Consider the following 20,926-nt stretch of genomic DNA (forward strand, 5'->3'; position numbering starts at 1 on the left):
TTGCTCCTACAACCTCCATCCTTGCACAGTTTGTTATTCTTCTAGGTAACATAGTAACAAATCCAAATTGCTGCTCTCTTTGTAGGCAAGCAAGGCTTTGTTGCAACTGCAATTCTTACTTCTTCTTGAAATGTAGGGACGACAGTACATTCCATCACATCCATCTAGTGTACACAGGTAGGTCCATTGTGGCGGGCAGGCGAGCGGGCGGGCTGCTTTATTGGCTGTTTGCTGTTCCCCTACTCCACTCCACTATTTGACTGTTGTGCTGCATCAATCAATCAATCAATCAATCAATCAATCAATCAATCAATCAATCAATCAATCAGTGGCTGGCTCAGGTGCAGCTCTTTAACTTACCTAAAAGGGAGGGCGGAGAGAAGACAAGGAAGGTGAATGAGGTGTTCCAATGTGAAATGCCGGAAACACAGAAACACAGACGACACACAACAAGAGGTGGCAATCTATTCATTAATTGCATTTAATCAATGAGCTCATTATCACTCATGCATTGTCCAACAGGTGTTGAAATAATGGGATTAAAAGGGGAGATCCCTTCAGAAAGACAGAAACAATAGCAAAGACAAAAAACACTTTTGGAATCTGCTTTTAGTCAACACATAAGGAAAGGGTGCACCGGTCCTGGAAATACTGCAATACCAGGTCAATGCGTGGAGTGGACAGAGCAAGCTCTATTTCCATCTCCCTGTTCTAAAAATCCATTTAATATATGGTCCCCAGATAGGGGACGTATCAGATATTAAACTGATAAGAACAGATACTACACTTGATCTTAGCCAAAAGGCCGAGAAGCGATAACCCGAACGGGCCGCGCGTTGCCCGAGCCTGCCCGATACTGCTGTTCAGCCCTTGCAGCGATTCAGCCTACTTCTAGGCAATTCCATGGGGCCCTGCAGGCTCACACACTCACAGCTACACGGGAGGTGAATAAAGGCCGGAGAGGAAGCCAGACAGGATTTGCTTCTTTTGCTTGCACCACAATGCAGTGCTGAAAGAGGAGGAATCTACATAAAAACGCCTTCCTGGCAACGCCCAAATGCCCTGCTGCCATGCAGATAAACACTGGCAGCGGCAGCAAGTGCATGCCCACAGCCACCCCTTGTTCCTTCACACCTTGTATCAGCTGTAATCCAGTCCAGTCCAGTGCTGCCTGCTGAGCAGCACTGACCAACACTGCCTGGGCCCAGGCTTTTATCTCTGAGGCCCCATTATGATGTCAGAAAGCTGGCTCTGGAATCCTGAGGGCTCCACTATGACACGTGCAAAGTTCCGTCTGAACTTTATATAAGACGGTGAGGCTCAGTCAGTCACTCAGTGTTGCCTGAGAGGGCAACACTGCAACAGCCGGCCGCCAGGCTGTCTTTTTTTTGCACAGCTAGTTGCCTCCAGGAGGCCACAAGAGGGAGACAAGGGACTGCAAAATGGAAAATAGGCATCCACCAACTTTACAGACAACTTCTCCTTGCTCCTACAACCTCCATCCTTGCACAGTTTGTTATTCTTCTAGGTAACATAGTAACAAATCCAAATTGCTGCTCTCTTTGTAGGCAAGCAAGGCTTTGTTGCAACTGCAATTCTTACTTCTTCTTGAAATGTAGGGACGACAGTACATTCCATCACATCCATCTAGTGTACACAGGTAGGTCCATTGTGGCGGGCAGGCGAGCGGGCGGGCTGCTTTATTGGCTGTTTGCTGTTCCCCTACTCCACTCCACTATTTGACTGTTGTGCTGCATCAATCAATCAATCAATCAATCAATCAATCAATCAATCAATCAATCAGTGGCTGGCTCAGGTGCAGCTCTTTAACTTACCTAAAAGGGAGGGCGGAGAGAAGACAAGGAAGGTGAATGAGGTGTTCCAATGTGAAATGCCGGAAACACAGAAACACAGACGACACACAACAAGAGGTGGCAATCTATTCATTAATTGCATTTAATCAATGAGCTCATTATCACTCATGCATTGTCCAACAGGTGTTGAAATAATGGGATTAAAAGGGGAGATCCCTTCAGAAAGACAGAAACAATAGCAAAGACAAAAAACACTTTTGGAATCTGCTTTTAGTCAACACATAAGGAAAGGGTGCACCGGTCCTGGAAATACTGCAATACCAGGTCAATGCGTGGAGTGGACAGAGCAAGCTCTATTTCCATCTCCCTGTTCTAAAAATCCATTTAATATATGGTCCCCAGATAGGGGACGTATCAGATATTAAACTGATAAGAACAGATACTACACTTGATCTTAGCCAAAAGGCCGAGAAGCGATAACCCGAACGGGCCGCGCGTTGCCCGAGCCTGCCCGATACTGCTGTTCAGCCCTTGCAGCGATTCAGCCTACTTCTAGGCAATTCCATGGGGCCCTGCAGGCTCACACACTCACAGCTACACGGGAGGTGAATAAAGGCCGGAGAGGAAGCCAGACAGGATTTGCTTCTTTTGCTTGCACCACAATGCAGTGCTGAAAGAGGAGGAATCTACATAAAAACGCCTTCCTGGCAACGCCCAAATGCCCTGCTGCCATGCAGATAAACACTGGCAGCGGCAGCAAGTGCATGCCCACAGCCACCCCTTGTTCCTTCACACCTTGTATCAGCTGTAATCCAGTCCAGTCCAGTGCTGCCTGCTGAGCAGCACTGACCAACACTGCCTGGGCCCAGGCTTTTATCTCTGAGGCCCCATTATGATGTCAGAAAGCTGGCTCTGGAATCCTGAGGGCTCCACTATGACACGTGCAAAGTTCCGTCTGAACTTTATATAAGACGGTGAGGCTCAGTCAGTCACTCAGTGTTGCCTGAGAGGGCAACACTGCAACAGCCGGCCGCCAGGCTGTCTTTTTTTTGCACAGCTAGTTGCCTCCAGGAGGCCACAAGAGGGAGACAAGGGACTGCAAAATGGAAAATAGGCATCCACCAACTTTACAGACAACTTCTCCTTGCTCCTACAACCTCCATCCTTGCACAGTTTGTTATTCTTCTAGGTAACATAGTAACAAATCCAAATTGCTGCTCTCTTTGTAGGCAAGCAAGGCTTTGTTGCAACTGCAATTCTTACTTCTTCTTGAAATGTAGGGACGACAGTACATTCCATCACATCCATCTAGTGTACACAGGTAGGTCCATTGTGGCGGGCAGGCGAGCGGGCGGGCTGCTTTATTGGCTGTTTGCTGTTCCCCTACTCCACTCCACTATTTGACTGTTGTGCTGCATCAATCAATCAATCAATCAATCAATCAATCAATCAATCAATCAATCAATCAATCAATCAGTGGCTGGCTCAGGTGCAGCTCTTTAACTTACCTAAAAGGGAGGGCGGAGAGAAGACAAGGAAGGTGAATGAGGTGTTCCAATGTGAAATGCCGGAAACACAGAAACACAGACGACACACAACAAGAGGTGGCAATCTATTCATTAATTGCATTTAATCAATGAGCTCATTATCACTCATGCATTGTCCAACAGGTGTTGAAATAATGGGATTAAAAGGGGAGATCCCTTCAGAAAGACAGAAACAATAGCAAAGACAAGAAACACTTTTGGAATCTGCTTTTAGTCAACACATAAGGAAAGGGTGCACCGGTCCTGGAAATACTGCAATACCAGGTCAATGCGTGGAGTGGACAGAGCAAGCTCTATTTCCATCTCCCTGTTCTAAAAATCCATTTAATATATGGTCCCCAGATAGGGGACGTATCAGATATTAAACTGATAAGAACAGATACTACACTTGATCTTAGCCAAAAGGCCGAGAAGCGATAACCCGAACGGGCCGCGCGTTGCCCGAGCCTGCCCGATACTGCTGTTCAGCCCTTGCAGCGATTCAGCCTACTTCTAGGCAATTCCATGGGGCCCTGCAGGCTCACACACTCACAGCTACACGGGAGGTGAATAAAGGCCGGAGAGGAAGCCAGACAGGATTTGCTTCTTTTGCTTGCACCACAATGCAGTGCTGAAAGAGGAGGAATCTACATAAAAACGCCTTCCTGGCAACGCCCAAATGCCCTGCTGCCATGCAGATAAACACTGGCAGCGGCAGCAAGTGCATGCCCACAGCCACCCCTTGTTCCTTCACACCTTGTATCAGCTGTAATCCAGTCCAGTCCAGTGCTGCCTGCTGAGCAGCACTGACCAACACTGCCTGGGCCCAGGCTTTTATCTCTGAGGCCCCATTATGATGTCAGAAAGCTGGCTCTGGAATCCTGAGGGCTCCACTATGACACGTGCAAAGTTCCGTCTGAACTTTATATAAGACGGTGAGGCTCAGTCAGTCACTCAGTGTTGCCTGAGAGGGCAACACTGCAACAGCCGGCCGCCAGGCTGTCTTTTTTTTGCACAGCTAGTTGCCTCCAGGAGGCCACAAGAGGGAGACAAGGGACTGCAAAATGGAAAATAGGCATCCACCAACTTTACAGACAACTTCTCCTTGCTCCTACAACCTCCATCCTTGCACAGTTTGTTATTCTTCTAGGTAACATAGTAACAAATCCAAATTGCTGCTCTCTTTGTAGGCAAGCAAGGCTTTGTTGCAACTGCAATTCTTACTTCTTCTTGAAATGTAGGGACGACAGTACATTCCATCACATCCATCTAGTGTACACAGGTAGGTCCATTGTGGCGGGCAGGCGAGCGGGCGGGCTGCTTTATTGGCTGTTTGCTGTTCCCCTACTCCACTCCACTATTTGACTGTTGTGCTGCATCAATCAATCAATCAATCAATCAATCAATCAATCAATCAATCAATCAGTGGCTGGCTCAGGTGCAGCTCTTTAACTTACCTAAAAGGGAGGGCGGAGAGAAGACAAGGAAGGTGAATGAGGTGTTCCAATGTGAAATGCCGGAAACACAGAAACACAGACGACACACAACAAGAGGTGGCAATCTATTCATTAATTGCATTTAATCAATGAGCTCATTATCACTCATGCATTGTCCAACAGGTGTTGAAATAATGGGATTAAAAGGGGAGATCCCTTCAGAAAGACAGAAACAATAGCAAAGACAAAAAACACTTTTGGAATCTGCTTTTAGTCAACACATAAGGAAAGGGTGCACCGGTCCTGGAAATACTGCAATACCAGGTCAATGCGTGGAGTGGACAGAGCAAGCTCTATTTCCATCTCCCTGTTCTAAAAATCCATTTAATATATGGTCCCCAGATAGGGGACGTATCAGATATTAAACTGATAAGAACAGATACTACACTTGATCTTAGCCAAAAGGCCGAGAAGCGATAACCCGAACGGGCCGCGCGTTGCCCGAGCCTGCCCGATACTGCTGTTCAGCCCTTGCAGCGATTCAGCCTACTTCTAGGCAATTCCATGGGGCCCTGCAGGCTCACACACTCACAGCTACACGGGACGTGAATAAAGGCCGGAGAGGAAGCCAGACAGGATTTGCTTCTTTTGCTTGCACCACAATGCAGTGCTGAAAGAGGAGGAATCTACATAAAAACGCCTTCCTGGCAACGCCCAAATGCCCTGCTGCCATGCAGATAAACACTGGCAGCGGCAGCAAGTGCATGCCCACAGCCACCCCTTGTTCCTTCACACCTTGTATCAGCTGTAATCCAGTCCAGTCCAGTGCTGCCTGCTGAGCAGCACTGACCAACACTGCCTGGGCCCAGGCTTTTATCTCTGAGGCCCCATTATGATGTCAGAAAGCTGGCTCTGGAATCCTGAGGGCTCCACTATGACACGTGCAAAGTTCCGTCTGAACTTTATATAAGACGGTGAGGCTCAGTCAGTCACTCAGTGTTGCCTGAGAGGGCAACACTGCAACAGCCGGCCGCCAGGCTGTCTTTTTTTTGCACAGCTAGTTGCCTCCAGGAGGCCACAAGAGGGAGACAAGGGACTGCAAAATGGAAAATAGGCATCCACCAACTTTACAGACAACTTCTCCTTGCTCCTACAACCTCCATCCTTGCACAGTTTGTTATTCTTCTAGGTAACATAGTAACAAATCCAAATTGCTGCTCTCTTTGTAGGCAAGCAAGGCTTTGTTGCAACTGCAATTCTTACTTCTTCTTGAAATGTAGGGACGACAGTACATTCCATCACATCCATCTAGTGTACACAGGTAGGTCCATTGTGGCGGGCAGGCGAGCGGGCGGGCTGCTTTATTGGCTGTTTGCTGTTCCCCTACTCCACTCCACTATTTGACTGTTGTGCTGCATCAATCAATCAATCAATCAATCAATCAATCAATCAATCAATCAATCAATCAGTGGCTGGCTCAGGTGCAGCTCTTTAACTTACCTAAAAGGGAGGGCGGAGAGAAGGCAAGGAAGGTGAATGAGGTGTTCCAATGTGAAATGCCGGAAACACAGAAACACAGACGACACACAACAAGAGGTGGCAATCTATTCATTAATTGCATTTAATCAATGAGCTCATTATCACTCATGCATTGTCCAACAGGTGTTGAAATAATGGGATTAAAAGGGGAGATCCCTTCAGAAAGACAGAAACAATAGCAAAGACAAAAAACACTTTTGGAATCTGCTTTTAGTCAACACATAAGGAAAGGGTGCACCGGTCCTGGAAATACTGCAATACCAGGTCAATGCGTGGAGTGGACAGAGCAAGCTCTATTTCCATCTCCCTGTTCTAAAAATCCATTTAATATATGGTCCCCAGATAGGGGACGTATCAGATATTAAACTGATAAGAACAGATACTACACTTGATCTTAGCCAAAAGGCCGAGAAGCGATAACCCGAACGGGCCGCGCGTTGCCCGAGCCTGCCCGATACTGCTGTTCAGCCCTTGCAGCGATTCAGCCTACTTCTAGGCAATTCCATGGGGCCCTGCAGGCTCACACACTCACAGCTACACGGGAGGTGAATAAAGGCCGGAGAGGAAGCCAGACAGGATTTGCTTCTTTTGCTTGCACCACAATGCAGTGCTGAAAGAGGAGGAATCTACATAAAAACGCCTTCCTGGCAACGCCCAAATGCCCTGCTGCCATGCAGATAAACACTGGCAGCGGCAGCAAGTGCATGCCCACAGCCACCCCTTGTTCCTTCACACCTTGTATCAGCTGTAATCCAGTCCAGTCCAGTGCTGCCTGCTGAGCAGCACTGACCAACACTGCCTGGGCCCAGGCTTTTATCTCTGAGGCCCCATTATGATGTCAGAAAGCTGGCTCTGGAATCCTGAGGGCTCCACTATGACACGTGCAAAGTTCCGTCTGAACTTTATATAAGACGGTGAGGCTCAGTCAGTCACTCAGTGTTGCCTGAGAGGGCAACACTGCAACAGCCGGCCGCCAGGCTGTCTTTTTTTTGCACAGCTAGTTGCCTCCAGGAGGCCACAAGAGGGAGACAAGGGACTGCAAAATGGAAAATAGGCATCCACCAACTTTACAGACAACTTCTCCTTGCTCCTACAACCTCCATCCTTGCACAGTTTGTTATTCTTCTAGGTAACATAGTAACAAATCCAAATTGCTGCTCTCTTTGTAGGCAAGCAAGGCTTTGTTGCAACTGCAATTCTTACTTCTTCTTGAAATGTAGGGACGACAGTACATTCCATCACATCCATCTAGTGTACACAGGTAGGTCCATTGTGGCGGGCAGGCGAGCGGGCGGGCTGCTTTATTGGCTGTTTGCTGTTCCCCTACTCCACTCCACTATTTGACTGTTGTGCTGCATCAATCAATCAATCAATCAATCAATCAATCAATCAATCAATCAATCAGTGGCTGGCTCAGGTGCAGCTCTTTAACTTACCTAAAAGGGAGGGCGGAGAGAAGACAAGGAAGGTGAATGAGGTGTTCCAATGTGAAATGCCGGAAACACAGAAACACAGACGACACACAACAAGAGGTGGCAATCTATTCATTAATTGCATTTAATCAATGAGCTCATTATCACTCATGCATTGTCCAACAGGTGTTGAAATAATGGGATTAAAAGGGGAGATCCCTTCAGAAAGACAGAAACAATAGCAAAGACAAAAAACACTTTTGGAATCTGCTTTTAGTCAACACATAAGGAAAGGGTGCACCGGTCCTGGAAATACTGCAATACCAGGTCAATGCGTGGAGTGGACAGAGCAAGCTCTATTTCCATCTCCCTGTTCTAAAAATCCATTTAATATATGGTCCCCAGATAGGGGACGTATCAGATATTAAACTGATAAGAACAGATACTACACTTGATCTTAGCCAAAAGGCCGAGAAGCGATAACCCGAACGGGCCGCGCGTTGCCCGAGCCTGCCCGATACTGCTGTTCAGCCCTTGCAGCGATTCAGCCTACTTCTAGGCAATTCCATGGGGCCCTGCAGGCTCACACACTCACAGCTACACGGGAGGTGAATAAAGGCCGGAGAGGAAGCCAGACAGGATTTGCTTCTTTTGCTTGCACCACAATGCAGTGCTGAAAGAGGAGGAATCTACATAAAAACGCCTTCCTGGCAACGCCCAAATGCCCTGCTGCCATGCAGATAAACACTGGCAGCGGCAGCAAGTGCATGCCCACAGCCACCCCTTGTTCCTTCACACCTTGTATCAGCTGTAATCCAGTCCAGTCCAGTGCTGCCTGCTGAGCAGCACTGACCAACACTGCCTGGGCCCAGGCTTTTATCTCTGAGGCCCCATTATGATGTCAGAAAGCTGGCTCTGGAATCCTGAGGGCTCCACTATGACACGTGCAAAGTTCCGTCTGAACTTTATATAAGACGGTGAGGCTCAGTCAGTCACTCAGTGTTGCCTGAGAGGGCAACACTGCAACAGCCGGCCGCCAGGCTGTCTTTTTTTTGCACAGCTAGTTGCCTCCAGGAGGCCACAAGAGGGAGACAAGGGACTGCAAAATGGAAAATAGGCATCCACCAACTTTACAGACAACTTCTCCTTGTTCCTACAACCTCCATCCTTGCACAGTTTGTTATTCTTCTAGGTAACATAGTAACAAATCCAAATTGCTGCTCTCTTTGTAGGCAAGCAAGGCTTTGTTGCAACTGCAATTCTTACTTCTTCTTGAAATGTAGGGACGACAGTACATTCCATCACATCCATCTAGTGTACACAGGTAGGTCCATTGTGGCGGGCAGGCGAGCGGGCGGGCTGCTTTATTGGCTGTTTGCTGTTCCCCTACTCCACTCCACTATTTGACTGTTGTGCTGCATCAATCAATCAATCAATCAATCAATCAATCAATCAATCAATCAATCAATCAATCAATCAGTGGCTGGCTCAGGTGCAGCTCTTTAACTTACCTAAAAGGGAGGGCGGAGAGAAGACAAGGAAGGTGAATGAGGTGTTCCAATGTGAAATGCCGGAAACACAGAAACACAGACGACACACAACAAGAGGTGGCAATCTATTCATTAATTGCATTTAATCAATGAGCTCATTATCACTCATGCATTGTCCAACAGGTGTTGAAATAATGGGATTAAAAGGGGAGATCCCTTCAGAAAGACAGAAACAATAGCAAAGACAAAAAACACTTTTGGAATCTGCTTTTAGTCAACACATAAGGAAAGGGTGCACCGGTCCTGGAAATACTGCAATACCAGGTCAATGCGTGGAGTGGACAGAGCAAGCTCTATTTCCATCTCCCTGTTCTAAAAATCCATTTAATATATGGTCCCCAGATAGGGGACGTATCAGATATTAAACTGATAAGAACAGATACTACACTTGATCTTAGCCAAAAGGCCGAGAAGCGATAACCCGAACGGGCCGCGCGTTGCCCGAGCCTGCCCGATACTGCTGTTCAGCCCTTGCAGCGATTCAGCCTACTTCTAGGCAATTCCATGGGGCCCTGCAGGCTCACACACTCACAGCTACACGGGAGGTGAATAAAGGCCGGAGAGGAAGCCAGACAGGATTTGCTTCTTTTGCTTGCACCACAATGCAGTGCTGAAAGAGGAGGAATCTACATAAAAACGCCTTCCTGGCAACGCCCAAATGCCCTGCTGCCATGCAGATAAACACTGGCAGCGGCAGCAAGTGCATGCCCACAGCCACCCCTTGTTCCTTCACACCTTGTATCAGCTGTAATCCAGTCCAGTCCAGTGCTGCCTGCTGAGCAGCACTGACCAACACTGCCTGGGCCCAGGCTTTTATCTCTGAGGCCCCATTATGATGTCAGAAAGCTGGCTCTGGAATCCTGAGGGCTCCACTATGACACGTGCAAAGTTCCGTCTGAACTTTATATAAGACGGTGAGGCTCAGTCAGTCACTCAGTGTTGCCTGAGAGGGCAACACTGCAACAGCCGGCCGCCAGGCTGTCTTTTTTTTGCACAGCTAGTTGCCTCCAGGAGGCCACAAGAGGGAGACAAGGGACTGCAAAATGGAAAATAGGCATCCACCAACTTTACAGACAACTTCTCCTTGCTCCTACAACCTCCATCCTTGCACAGTTTGTTATTCTTCTAGGTAACATAGTAACAAATCCAAATTGCTGCTCTCTTTGTAGGCAAGCAAGGCTTTGTTGCAACTGCAATTCTTACTTCTTCTTGAAATGTAGGGACGACAGTACATTCCATCACATCCATCTAGTGTACACAGGTAGGTCCATTGTGGCGGGCAGGCGAGCGGGCGGGCTGCTTTATTGGCTGTTTGCTGTTCCCCTACTCCACTCCACTATTTGACTGTTGTGCTGCATCAATCAATCAATCAATCAATCAATCAATCAATCAATCAATCAATCAATCAATCAATCAGTGGCTGGCTCAGGTGCAGCTCTTTAACTTACCTAAAAGGGAGGGCGGAGAGAAGACAAGGAAGGTGAATGAGGTGTTCCAATGTGAAATGCCGGAAATACAGAAACACAGACGACACACAACAAGAGGTGGCAATCTATTCATTAATTGCATTTAATCAATGAGCTCATTATCACTCATGCATTGTCCAACAGGTGTTGAAATAATGGGATTAAAAGGGGAGATCCCTTCAGAAAGACAGAAACAATAGCAAAGACAAAAAACACTTTTGGAATCTGCTTTTAGTCAACACATAAGGAAAGGGTGCACCGGTCCTGGAAATACTGCAATACCAGGTCAATGCGTGGAGTGGACAGAGCAAGCTCTATTTCCATCTCCCTGTTCTAAAAATCCATTTAATATATGGTCCCCAGATAGGGGACGTATCAGATATTAAACTGATAAGAACAGATACTACACTTGATCTTAGCCAAAAGGCCGAGAAGTGATAACCCGAACGGGCCGCGCGTTGCCCGAGCCTGCCCGATACTGCTGTTCAGCCCTTGCAGCGATTCAGCCTACTTCTAGGCAATTCCATGGGGCCCTGCAGGCTCACACACTCACAGCTACACGGGAGGTGAATAAAGGCCGGAGAGGAAGCCAGACAGGATTTGCTTCTTTTGCTTGCACCACAATGCAGTGCTGAAAGAGGAGGAATCTACATAAAAACGCCTTCCTGGCAACGCCCAAATGCCCTGCTGCCATGCAGATAAACACTGGCAGCGGCAGCAAGTGCATGCCCACAGCCACCCCTTGTTCCTTCACACCTTGTATCAGCTGTAATCCAGTCCAGTCCAGTGCTGCCTGCTGAGCAGCACTGACCAACACTGCCTGGGCCCAGGCTTTTATCTCTGAGGCCCCATTATGATGTCAGAAAGCTGGCTCTGGAATCCTGAGGGCTCCACTATGACACGTGCAAAGTTCCGTCTGAACTTTATATAAGACGGTGAGGCTCAGTCAGTCACTCAGTGTTGCCTGAGAGGGCAACACTGCAACAGCCGGCCGCCAGGCTGTCTTTTTTTTGCACAGCTAGTTGCCTCCAGGAGGCCACAAGAGGGAGACAAGGGACTGCAAAATGGAAAATAGGCATCCACCAACTTTACAGACAACTTCTCCTTGCTCCTACAACCTCCATCCTTGCACAGTTTGTTATTCTTCTAGGTAACATAGTAACAAATCCAAATTGCTGCTCTCTTTGTAGGCAAGCAAGGCTTTGTTGCAACTGCAATTCTTACTTCTTCTTGAAATGTAGGGACGACAGTACATTCCATCACATCCATCTAGTGTACACAGGTAGGTCCATTGTGGCGGGCAGGCGAGCGGGCGGGCTGCTTTATTGGCTGTTTGCTGTTCCCCTACTCCACTCCACTATTTGACTGTTGTGCTGCATCAATCAATCAATCAATCAATCAATCAATCAATCAATCAATCAATCAAGTGGCTGGCTCAGGTGCAGCTCTTTAACTTACCTAAAAGGGAGGGCGGAGAGAAGACAAGGAAGGTGAATGAGGTGTTCCAATGTGAAATGCCGGAAACACAGAAACACAGACGACACACAACAAGAGGTGGCAATCTATTCATTAATTGCATTTAATCAATGAGCTCATTATCACTCATGCATTGTCCAACAGGTGTTGAAATAATGGGATTAAAAGGGGAGATCCCTTCAGAAAGACAGAAACAATAGCAAAGACAAAAAACACTTTTGGAATCTGCTTTTAGTCAACACATAAGGAAAGGGTGCACCGGTCCTGGAAATACTGCAATACCAGGTCAATGCGTGGAGTGGACAGAGCAAGCTCTATTTCCATCTCCCTGTTCTAAAAATCCATTTAATATATGGTCCCCAGATAGGGGACGTATCAGATATTAAACTGATAAGAACAGATACTACACTTGATCTTAGCCAAAAGGCCGAGAAGCGATAACCCGAACGGGCCGCGCGTTGCCCGAGCCTGCCCGATACTGCTGTTCAGCCCTTGCAGCGATTCAGCCTACTTCTAGGCAATTCCATGGGGCCCTGCAGGCTCACACACTCACAGCTACACGGGAGGTGAATAAAGGCCGGAGAGGAAGCCAGACAGGATTTGCTTCTTTTGCTTGCACCACAATGCAGTGCTGAAAGAGGAGGAATCTACATAAAAACGCCTTCCTGGCAACGCCCAAATGCCCTGCTGCCATACAGATAAACACTGGCAGCGGCAGCAAGTGCATGCCCACAGCCACCCCTTGTTCCTTCACACCTTGTATCAGCTGTAATCCAGTCCAGTCCAGTGCTGCCTGCTGAGCAGCACTGACCAACACTGCCTGGGCCCAGGCTTTTATCTCTGAGGCCCCATTATGATGTCAGAAAGCTGGCTCTGGAATCCTGAGGGCTCCACTATGACACGTGCAAAGTTCCGTCTGAACTTTATATAAGACGGTGAGGCTCAGTCAGTCACTCAGTGTTGCCTGAGAGGGCAACACTGCAACAGCCGGCCGCCAGGCTGTCTTTTTTTTGCACAGCTAGTTGCCTCCAGGAGGCCACAAGAGGGAGACAAGGGACTGCAAAATGGAAAATAGGCATCCACCAACTTTACAGACAACTTCTCCTTGCTCCTACAACCTCCATCCTTGCACAGTTTGTTATTCTTCTAGGTAACATAGTAACAAATCCAAATTGCTGCTCTCTTTGTAGGCAAGCAAGGCTTTGTTGCAACTGCAATTCTTACTTCTTCTTGAAATGTAGGGACGACAGTACATTCCATCACATCCATCTAGTGTACACAGGTAGGTCCATTGTGGCGGGCAGGCGAGCGGGCGGGCTGCTTTATTGGCTGTTTGCTGTTCCCCTACTCCACTCCACTATTTGACTGTTGTGCTGCATCAATCAATCAATCAATCAATCAATCAATCAATCAATCAATCAGTGGCTGGCTCAGGTGCAGCTCTTTAACTTACCTAAAAGGGAGGGCGGAGAGAAGACAAGGAAGGTGAATGAGGTGTTCCAATGTGAAATGCCGGAAACACAGAAACACAGACGACACACAACAAGAGGTGGCAATCTATTCATTAATTGCATTTAATCAATGAGCTCATTATCACTCATGCATTGTCCAACAGGTGTTGAAATAATGGGATTAAAAGGGGAGATCCCTTCAGAAAGACAGAAACAATAGCAAAGACAAAAAACACTTTTGGAATCTGCTTTTAGTCAACACATAAGGAAAGGGTGCACCGGTCCTGGAAATACTGCAATACCAGGTCAATGCGTGGAGTGGACAGAGCAAGCTCTATTTCCATCTCCCTGTTCTAAAAATCCATTTAATATATGGTCCCCAGATAGGGGACGTATCAGATATTAAACTGATAAGAACAGATACTACACTTGATCTTAGCCAAAAGGCCGAGAAGCGATAACCCGAACGGGCCGCGCGTTGCCCGAGCCTGCCCGATACTGCTGTTCAGCCCTTGCTGCGATTCAGCCTACTTCTAGGCAATTCCATGGGGCCCTGCAGGCTCACACACTCACAGCTACACGGGAGGTGAATAAAGGCCGGAGAGGAAGCCAGACAGGATTTGCTTCTTTTGCTTGCACCACAATGCAGTGCTGAAAGAGGAGGAATCTACATAAAAACGCCTTCCTGGCAACGCCCAAATGCCCTGCTGCCATGCAGATAAACACTGGCAGCGGCAGCAAGTGCATGCCCACAGCCACCCCTTGTTCCTTCACACCTTGTATCAGCTGTAATCCAGTCCAGTCCAGTGCTGCCTGCTGAGCAGCACTGACCAACACTGCCTGGGCCCAGGCTTTTATCTCTGAGGCCCCATTATGATGTCAGAAAGCTGGCTCTGGAATCCTGAGGGCTCCACTATGACACGTGCAAAGTTCCGTCTGAACTTTATATAAGACGGTGAGGCTCAGTCAGTCACTCAGTGTTGCCTGAGAGGGCAACACTGCAACAGCCGGCCGCCAGGCTGTCTTTTTTTTGCACAGCTAGTTGCCTCCAGGAGGCCACAAGAGGGAGACAAGGGACTGCAAAATGGAAAATAGGCATCCACCAACTTTACAGACAACTTCTCCTTGCTCCTACAACCTCCATCCTTGCACAGTTTGTTATTCTTCTAGGTAACATAGTAACAAATCCAAATTGCTGCTCTCTTTGTAGGCAAGCAAGGCTTTGTTGCAACTGCAATTCTTACTTCTTCTTGAAATGTAGGGACGACAGTACATTCCATCACATCCATCTAGTGTACACAGGTAGGTCCATTGTGGCGGGCAGGCGAGCGGGCGGGCTGCTTTATTGGCTGTTTGCTGTTCCCCTACTCCACTCCACTATTTGACTGTTGTGCTGCATCAATCAATCAATCAATCAATCAATCAATCAATCAATCAATCAGTGGCTGGCTCAGGTGCAGCTCTTTAACTTACCTAAAAGGGAGGGCGGAGAGAAGACAAGGAAGGTGAATGAGGTGTTCCAATGTGAAATGCCGGAAACACAGAAACACAGACGACACACAACAAGAGGTGGCAATCTATTCATTAATTGCATTTAATCAATGAGCTCATTATCACTCATGCATTGTCCAACAGGTGTTGAAATAATGGGATTAAAAGGGGAGATCCCTTCAGAAAGACAGAAACAATAGCAAAGACAAAAAACACTTTTGGAATCTGCTTTTAGTCAACACATAAGGAAAGGGTGCACCGGTCCTGGAAATACTGCAATACCAGGTCAATGCGTGGAGTGGACAGAGCAAGCTCTATTTCCATCTCCCTGTTCTAAAAATCCATTTAATATATGGTCCCCAGATAGGGGACGTATCAGATATTAAACTGATAAGAACAGATACTACACTTGATCTTAGCCAAAAGGCCGAGAAGCGATAACCCGAACGGGCCGCGCGTTGCCCGAGCCTGCCCGATACTGCTGTTCAGCCCTTGCAGCGATTCAGCCTACTTCTAGGCAATTCCATGGGGCCCTGCAGGCTCACACACTCACAGCTACACGGGAGGTGAATAAAGGCCGGAGAGGAAGCCAGACAGGATTTGCTTCTTTTGCTTGCACCACAATGCAGTGCTGAAAGAGGAGGAATCTACATAAAAACGCCTTCCTGGCAACGCCCAAATGCCCTGCTGCCATGCAGATAAACACTGGCAGCGGCAGCAAGTGCATGCCCACAGCCACCCCTTGTTCCTTCACACCTTGTATCAGCTGTAATCCAGTCCAGTCCAGTGCTGCCTGCTGAGCAGCACTGACCAACACTGCCTGGGCCCAGGCTTTTATCTCTGAGGCCCCATTATGATGTCAGAAAGCTGGCTCTGGAATCCTGAGGGCTCCACTATGACACGTGCAAAGTTCCGTCTGAACTTTATATAAGACGGTGAGGCTCAGTCAGTCACTCAGTGTTGCCTGAGAGGGCAACACTGCAACAGCCGGCCGCCAGGCTGTCTTTTTTTTGCACAGCTAGTTGCCTCCAGGAGGCCACAAGAGGGAGACAAGGGACTGCAAAATGGAAAATAGGCATCCACCAACTTTACAGACAACTTCTCCTTGCTCCTACAACCTCCATCCTTGCACAGTTTGTTATTCTTCTAGGTAACATAGTAACAAATCCAAATTGCTGCTCTCTTTGTAGGCAAGCAAGGCTTTGTTGCAACTGCAATTCTTACTTCTTCTTGAAATGTAGGGACGACAGTACATTCCATCACATCCATCTAGTGTACACAGGTAGGTCCATTGTGGCGGGCAGGCGAGCGGGCGGGCTGCTTTATTGGCTGTTTGCTGTTCCCCTACTCCACTCCACTATTTGACTGTTGTGCTGCATCAATCAATCAATCAATCAATCAATCAATCAATCAATCAATCAGTGGCTGGCTCAGGTGCAGCTCTTTAACTTACCTAAAAGGGAGGGCGGAGAGAAGACAAGGAAGGTGAATGAGGTGTTCCAATGTGAAATGCCGGAAACACAGAAACACAGACGACACACAACAAGAGGTGGCAATCTATTCATTAATTGCATTTAATCAATGAGCTCATTATCACTCATGCATTGTCCAACAGGTGTTGAAATAATGGGATTAAAAGGGGAGATCCCTTCAGAAAGACAGAAACAATAGCAAAGACAAAAAACACTTTTGGAATCTGCTTTTAGTCAACACATAAGGAAAGGGTGCACCGGTCCTGGAAATACTGCAATACCAGGTCAATGCGTGGAGTGGACAGAGCAAGCTCTATTTCCATCTCCCTGTTCTAAAAATCCATTTAATATATGGTCCCCAGATAGGGGACGTATCAGATATTAAACTGATAAGAACAGATACTACACTTGATCTTAGCCAAAAGGCCGAGAAGTGATAACCCGAACGGGCCGCGCGTTGCCCGAGCCTGCCCGATACTGCTGTTCAGCCCTTGCAGCGATTCAGCCTACTTCTAGGCAATTCCATGGGGCCCTGCAGGCTCACACACTCACAGCTACACGGGAGGTGAATAAAGGCCGGAGAGGAAGCCAGACAGGATTTGCTTCTTTTGCTTGCACCACAATGCAGTGCTGAAAGAGGAGGAATCTACATAAAAACGCCTTCCTGGCAACGCCCAAATGCCCTGCTGCCATGCAGATAAACACTGGCAGCGGCAGCAAGTGCATGCCCACAGCCACCCCTTGTTCCTTCACACCTTGTATCAGCTGTAATCCAGTCCAGTCCAGTGCTGCCTGCTGAGCAGCACTGACCAACACTGCCTGGGCCCAGGCTTTTATCTCTGAGGCCCCATTATGATGTCAGAAAGCTGGCTCTGGAATCCTGAGGGCTCCACTATGACACGTGCAAAGTTCCGTCTGAACTTTATATAAGACGGTGAGGCTCAGTCAGTCACTCAGTGTTGCCTGAGAGGGCAACACTGCAACAGCCGGCCGCCAGGCTGTCTTTTTTTTGCACAGCTAGTTGCCTCCAGGAGGCCACAAGAGGGAGACAAGGGACTGCAAAATGGAAAATAGGCATCCACCAACTTTACAGACAACTTCTCCTTGCTCCTACAACCTCCATCCTTGCACAGTTTGTTATTCTTCTAGGTAACATAGTAACAAATCCAAATTGCTGCTCTCTTTGTAGGCAAGCAAGGCTTTGTTGCAACTGCAATTCTTACTTCTTCTTGAAATGTAGGGACGACAGTACATTCCATCACATCCATCTAGTGTACACAGGTAGGTCCATTGTGGCGGGCAGGCGAGCGGGCGGGCTGCTTTATTGGCTGTTTGCTGTTCCCCTACTCCACTCCACTATTTGACTGTTGTGCTGCATCAATCAATCAATCAATCAATCAATCAATCAATCAATCAATCAGTGGCTGGCTCAGGTGCAGCTCTTTAACTTACCTAAAAGGGAGGGCGGAGAGAAGACAAGGAAGGTGAATGAGGTGTTCCAATGTGAAATGCCGGAAACACAGAAACACAGACGACACACAACAAGAGGTGGCAATCTATTCATTAATTGCATTTAATCAATGAGCTCATTATCACTCATGCATTGTCCAACAGGTGTTGAAATAATGGGATTAAAAGGGGAGATCCCTTCAGAAAGACAGAAACAATAGCAAAGACAAAAAACACTTTTGGAATCTGCTTTTAGTCAACACATAAGGAAAGGGTGCACCGGTCCTGGAAATACTGCAATACCAGGTCAATGCGTGGAGTGGACAGAGCAAGCTCTATTTCCATCTCCCTGTTCTAAAAATCCATTTAATATATGGTCCCCAGATAGGGGACGTATCAGATATTAAACTGATAAGAACAGATACTACACTTGATCTTAGCCAAAAGGGCGAGAAGCGATAACCCGAACGGGCCGCGCGTTGCCCGAGCCTGCCCGATACTGCTGTTCAGCCCTTGCAGCGATTCAGCCTACTTCTAGGCAATTCCATGGGGCCCTGCAGGCTCACACACTCACAGCTACACGGGAGGTGAATAAAGGCCGGAGAGGAAGCCAGACAGGATTTGCTTCTTTTGCTTGCACCACAATGCAGTGCTGAAAGAGGAGGAATCTACATAAAAACGCCTTCCTGGCAACGCCCAAATGCCCTGCTGCCATACAGATAAACACTGGCAGCGGCAGCAAGTGCATGCCCACAGCCACCCCTTGTTCCTTCACACCTTGTATCAGCTGTAATCCAGTCCAGTCCAGTGCTGCCTGCTGAGCAGCACTGACCAACACTGCCTGGGCCCAGGCTTTTATCTCTGAGGCCCCATTATGATGTCAGAAAGCTGGCTCTGGAATCCTGAGGGCTCCACTATGACACGTGCAAAGTTCCGTCTGAACTTTATATAAGACGGTGAGGCTCAGTCAGTCACTCAGTGTTGCCTGAGAGGGCAACACTGCAACAGCCGGCCGCCAGGCTGTCTTTTTTTTGCACAGCTAGTTGCCTCCAGGAGGCCACAAGAGGGAGACAAGGGACTGCAAAATGGAAAATAGGCATCCACCAACTTTACAGACAACTTCTCCTTGCTCCTACAACCTCCATCCTTGCACAGTTTGTTATTCTTCTAGGTAACATAGTAACAAATCCAAATTGCTGCTCTCTTTGTAGGCAAGCAAGGCTTTGTTGCAACTGCAATTCTTACTTCTTCTTGAAATGTAGGGACGACAGTACATTCCATCACATCCATCTAGTGTACACAGGTAGGTCCATTGTGGCGGGCAGGCGAGCGGGCGGGCTGCTTTATTGGCTGTTTGCTGTTCCCCTACTCCACTCCACTATTTGACTGTTGTGCTGCATCAATCAATCAATCAATCAATCAATCAATCAATCAATCAATCAATCAATCAATCAGTGGCTGGCTCAGGTGCAGCTCTTTAACTTACCTAAAAGGGAGGGCGGAGAGAAGACAAGGAAGGTGAATGAGGTGTTCCAATGTGAAATGCCGGAAACACAGAAACACAGACGACACACAACAAGAGGTGGCAATCTATTCATTAATTGCATTTAATCAATGAGCTCATTATCACTCATGCATTGTCCAACAGGTGTTGAAATAATGGGATTAAAAGGGGAGATCCCTTCAGAAAGACAGAAACAATAGCAAAGACAAAAAACACTTTTGGAATCTGCTTTTAGTCAACACATAAGGAAAGGGTGCACCGGTCCTGGAAATACTGCAATACCAGGTCAATGCGTGGAGTGGACAGAGCAAGCTCTATTTCCATCTCCCTGTTCTAAAAATCCATTTAATATATGGTCCCCAGATAGGGGACGTATCAGATATTAAACTGATAAGAACAGATACTACACTTGATCTTAGCCAAAAGGCCGAGAAGCGATAACCCGAACGGGCCGCGCGTTGCCCGAGCCTGCCCGATACTGCTGTTCAGCCCTTGCAGCGATTCAGCCTACTTCTAGGCAATTCCATGGGGCCCTGCAGGCTCACACACTCACAGCTACACGGGAGGTGAATAAAGGCCGGAGAGGAAGCCAGACAGGATTTGCTTCTTTTGCTTGCACCACAATGCAGTGCTGAAAGAGGAGGAATCTACATAAAAACGCCTTCCTGGCAACGCCCAAATGCCCTGCTGCCATGCAGATAAACACTGGCAGCGGCAGCAAGTGCATGCCCACAGCCACCCCTTGTTCCTTCACACCTTGTATCAGCTGTAATCCAGTCCAGTCCAGTGCTGCCTGCTGAGCAGCACTGACCAACACTGCCTGGGCCCAGGCTTTTATCTCTGAGGCCCCATTATGATGTCAGAAAGCTGGCTCTGGAATCCTGAGGGCTCCACTATGACACGTGCAAAGTTCCGTCTGAACTTTATATAAGACGGTGAGGCTCAGTCAGTCACTCAGTGTTGCCTGAGAGGGCAACACTGCAACAGCCGGCCGCCAGGCTGTCTTTTTTTTGCACAGCTAGTTGCCTCCAGGAGGCCACAAGAGGGAGACAAGGGACTGCAAAATGGAAAATAGGCATCCACCAACTTTACAGACAACTTCTCCTTGCTCCTACAACCTCCATCCTTGCACAGTTTGTTATTCTTCTAGGTAACATAGTAACAAATCCAAATTGCTGCTCTCTTTGTAGGCAAGCAAGGCTTTGTTGCAACTGCAATTCTTACTTCTTCTTGAAATGTAGGGACGACAGTACATTCCATCACATCCATCTAGTGTACACAGGTAGGTCCATTGTGGCGGGCAGGCGAGCGGGCGGGCTGCTTTATTGGCTGTTTGCTGT

At 47.8% G+C, this 20,926-nt stretch overlaps 14 non-coding genes across 14 annotated transcripts; all 14 read right to left on the reverse strand.

The window, feature by feature from the left end:
- Window positions 1-626: 626 nt before the first annotated feature.
- Window positions 627-817, reverse strand: LOC142695749 (U2 spliceosomal RNA). The gene has a single exon (XR_012863779.1). It is a non-coding gene; the product is annotated as a U2 spliceosomal RNA (small nuclear RNA).
- Window positions 818-2,101: 1,284 nt separating this feature from the next.
- On the reverse strand, window positions 2,102-2,292 carry LOC142695750 (U2 spliceosomal RNA). Its single transcript, XR_012863780.1, has one exon. It is a non-coding gene; the product is annotated as a U2 spliceosomal RNA (small nuclear RNA).
- Window positions 2,293-3,588: 1,296 nt separating this feature from the next.
- LOC142695751 (U2 spliceosomal RNA) lies at window positions 3,589-3,779 on the reverse strand. Its single transcript, XR_012863781.1, has one exon. It is a non-coding gene; the product is annotated as a U2 spliceosomal RNA (small nuclear RNA).
- A 1,284-nt stretch (window positions 3,780-5,063) lies between these two features.
- Window positions 5,064-5,254, reverse strand: LOC142695753 (U2 spliceosomal RNA). Its single transcript, XR_012863783.1, has one exon. It is a non-coding gene; the product is annotated as a U2 spliceosomal RNA (small nuclear RNA).
- A 1,288-nt stretch (window positions 5,255-6,542) lies between these two features.
- On the reverse strand, window positions 6,543-6,733 carry LOC142695754 (U2 spliceosomal RNA). The gene has a single exon (XR_012863784.1). It is a non-coding gene; the product is annotated as a U2 spliceosomal RNA (small nuclear RNA).
- Window positions 6,734-8,017: 1,284 nt separating this feature from the next.
- Window positions 8,018-8,208, reverse strand: LOC142695756 (U2 spliceosomal RNA). Its single transcript, XR_012863785.1, has one exon. It is a non-coding gene; the product is annotated as a U2 spliceosomal RNA (small nuclear RNA).
- Window positions 8,209-9,504: 1,296 nt separating this feature from the next.
- Window positions 9,505-9,695, reverse strand: LOC142695757 (U2 spliceosomal RNA). Its single transcript, XR_012863786.1, has one exon. It is a non-coding gene; the product is annotated as a U2 spliceosomal RNA (small nuclear RNA).
- Window positions 9,696-10,991: 1,296 nt separating this feature from the next.
- Window positions 10,992-11,182, reverse strand: LOC142695769 (U2 spliceosomal RNA). The gene has a single exon (XR_012863797.1). It is a non-coding gene; the product is annotated as a U2 spliceosomal RNA (small nuclear RNA).
- Window positions 11,183-12,467: 1,285 nt separating this feature from the next.
- On the reverse strand, window positions 12,468-12,658 carry LOC142695758 (U2 spliceosomal RNA). The gene has a single exon (XR_012863787.1). It is a non-coding gene; the product is annotated as a U2 spliceosomal RNA (small nuclear RNA).
- A 1,280-nt stretch (window positions 12,659-13,938) lies between these two features.
- On the reverse strand, window positions 13,939-14,129 carry LOC142695759 (U2 spliceosomal RNA). Its single transcript, XR_012863788.1, has one exon. It is a non-coding gene; the product is annotated as a U2 spliceosomal RNA (small nuclear RNA).
- A 1,280-nt stretch (window positions 14,130-15,409) lies between these two features.
- LOC142695760 (U2 spliceosomal RNA) lies at window positions 15,410-15,600 on the reverse strand. Its single transcript, XR_012863789.1, has one exon. It is a non-coding gene; the product is annotated as a U2 spliceosomal RNA (small nuclear RNA).
- A 1,280-nt stretch (window positions 15,601-16,880) lies between these two features.
- On the reverse strand, window positions 16,881-17,071 carry LOC142695770 (U2 spliceosomal RNA). The gene has a single exon (XR_012863798.1). It is a non-coding gene; the product is annotated as a U2 spliceosomal RNA (small nuclear RNA).
- Window positions 17,072-18,351: 1,280 nt separating this feature from the next.
- On the reverse strand, window positions 18,352-18,542 carry LOC142695625 (U2 spliceosomal RNA). The gene has a single exon (XR_012863719.1). It is a non-coding gene; the product is annotated as a U2 spliceosomal RNA (small nuclear RNA).
- A 1,292-nt stretch (window positions 18,543-19,834) lies between these two features.
- Window positions 19,835-20,025, reverse strand: LOC142695761 (U2 spliceosomal RNA). The gene has a single exon (XR_012863790.1). It is a non-coding gene; the product is annotated as a U2 spliceosomal RNA (small nuclear RNA).
- Window positions 20,026-20,926: the final 901 nt, after the last annotated feature.

Source organism: Rhinoderma darwinii (genome assembly GCF_050947455.1).
Source record: "Rhinoderma darwinii isolate aRhiDar2 chromosome 5 unlocalized genomic scaffold, aRhiDar2.hap1 SUPER_5_unloc_48, whole genome shotgun sequence".
Lineage (NCBI taxonomy): Eukaryota > Metazoa > Chordata > Amphibia > Anura > Rhinodermatidae > Rhinoderma > Rhinoderma darwinii.